Raw genomic sequence first — 2,156 nt, 5'->3', positions numbered from 1 at the left:
AGCTGGCTAGTGACCAGGGCTGGGAGGCAGACAGGGCTCTGATCCCCCAAGGGGGCTGGGGTGCCCGGGGACCCCAAGATGGACCTAACTGGGGGGGGGTCCTGTTGTCTGTGCCTGCAAGACCTGTCTTGGGCCATGTTCCTGTCGTCTAAATAAACCTTCTGCTTTACTGGCTGGCTGAGAGTCATGGTGAATCGCAGGACGCCGGGGGTGCAGGGCCCTGAGTCCCCCCACACTCCGTGACACCCAGCTCCCCTCGCCCTGGGTGGGGAGGGAGGGGCACCTGGCTCCCCCTGCGTCAGGGGGTGTTTGCATGGCAGCCGCCTTACCCCAGGAGCAGCAGCACCGTGAGCAGCAGCAGGATGCCCCCAGCGCAGGACACCCCGACCAGCGCCAGCAGGAAGGCTGTGGGGAGAGAGCCATCAGCAGAGCTGGCAGGGCCAGCGCCCGCCGTGGGGCTGCCCCCCAGCACCACGCGCTGCCCTGGGCCGAGGCCCTGGCACAGCCCCCCCCCCGCCCCAGCTGCCGTCCCAGGGTCCTGCCAGCTGGGATCAAAGCCACATCCTCCCCCAAACCTCCCAGCTGCTGCCCTGGGGCTCCGGCCCTAGGACTGCTGCTGTGGGGGGACTGGCCAGGCTGAGCAGCCCCAGCCCCACACGGGCCCCGCCCCAGACGGACACTCACGCTCCTCACACTGGAAGCCACCAAAGCCAAACGGGCACCTGCAGAGACCGAGACCAGGGTTCAGTGCGTGTCCCGGCAGCAAACCCTGCCCAGCCTCACCCGCCCTCCGCCCCCCCCAGCCCCATAGGCCAGGCTGCCTGCCAGGGGGCTCCCCAACCCAGGGGTAACCCCCCCACTCCCCACGTATACAGGGAGTGTCTGCAAAGCCCGTGCGGCTCCAGCCTCTAGGCCACCTGCCCCTGCCACGCAGGCAGCCGCCGGCAGAGCCATGGGGGATCTGAGTCCCCGGGGTGGTACCGGGTCCCCCTGATGAGGGGCTCAGCCGGGAGCCGATGCCCCCAGCTGCAAGGCACCAACCAACACACAGTGGCTGCTCCCAGGGCGTGGGCGCTGCCCTGGCCATGAGCAGCCTCCCACGGGACGCCAGGGCTCACCTGGTGCAGACGCCATCCCGCAGCCAGAACCCGCTGCCACAGGCTGCAGGGGGAGAGAGACAGTGAGATGCCCACAGGCTGGGCAAGGCCCTGGCTGCTTTCCAGACACAGCTGGGGACAGCCTGGCACAGGGACCGAGACCGCAGCGCAGCACCCCCGCCTGTGCCCCCCCCCCCCCCCCCAGCCTGGCACGGGGACCGAGACCGCACCCCCCGCCCGTGCCCCATCCCCCCAGCCTGGCACGGGGACCGAGACCACAGCCCCCGCCTGTGCCCCATCCCCCCAGCCTGGCACAGGGACACCGGCTGGGCGTGTGGCTGCCTGGGTCAATGGGGCTCCGTTCTGGGGGCAGCCTGGCTCACGCTGCGCCTCCCGTAGCAGGTCGGCCTGGAGCCGCTGGGCCTGGGCAGGGAAGCTGCGGTCGTGGGAGAGTTTCCCGCGTGCCAAGCTCTGGAAGCTGCTCCCTGCCCAGCCCCTGGCACCCCGGCCCTCAGCAGGGGGTTGGGCCCCTGGGGAGGTGCGGGGGGGGAAGCGCCACTTTCCCACCCTGCTGAAAGCCTTCCCCTCCCCCACCCAGCCCCTTCCACCCCACAGCCAGCCCCATGGAGCCCCCTGCCTGACCTGCGCAGGCACGGCCCATGGCGGCAACGGGGCGGTATCCCAGCCGGCAGGGGCACTGGGCCAGCCCGTCCTGGAACACGCAGGATGTCGAGATGGGGTCGCAGGGCTGCAGCTCACAGAGACTCAGGCCTGGGGGGCGGGGGGGGGAGGAGAACACAGCCTGGTCAGAGTCCCCCCCCCCAGAGCCACCTCCCAGCCACCCCCAGAGCCACCTCCCACCCATGCCCAGCCTGAGACCCCACCCCCAAACCTGGCCTGAGCCCCTCCAGAGACACCCTGCCCAGCTCCATACCAGCTATCCCCAGCCCAGTCAGTCTGCCATAAAGTGGGGAATTTTCTTGAGGCTTTGTATGAGAGCTGTGTGCCTCAGTTTCCCTCTGTGCTGCGTGTATAAGGAGGAGGTGGGAGGGGGGTTTG

General features: G+C 69.9%; 1 long non-coding RNA gene across 1 annotated transcript; it reads right to left on the bottom strand.

Annotated features, from left to right (window-relative positions):
• Window positions 1–350: 350 nt before the first annotated feature.
• Window positions 351–1,866, bottom strand: LOC115271532. Its single transcript, XR_003899996.1, has 4 exons — window positions 1,740–1,866; window positions 1,119–1,161; window positions 685–722; window positions 351–405 (listed from the first exon to the last, which is right to left on the bottom strand). It is a non-coding gene; the product is annotated as an uncharacterized LOC115271532 (long non-coding RNA).
• Between the last annotated feature and the right edge of the window lie 290 nt (window positions 1,867–2,156).

Source organism: Terrapene carolina, unplaced genomic scaffold (genome assembly GCF_002925995.2).
Source record: "Terrapene carolina triunguis isolate 2854851 unplaced genomic scaffold, T_m_triunguis-2.0 Scaffold35072, whole genome shotgun sequence".
NCBI lineage: Eukaryota > Metazoa > Chordata > Testudines > Emydidae > Terrapene > Terrapene triunguis.
The sequence above is the reverse complement of the archived record's forward strand: the minus strand, read 5'-3'. Positions and strand labels throughout refer to the sequence as shown.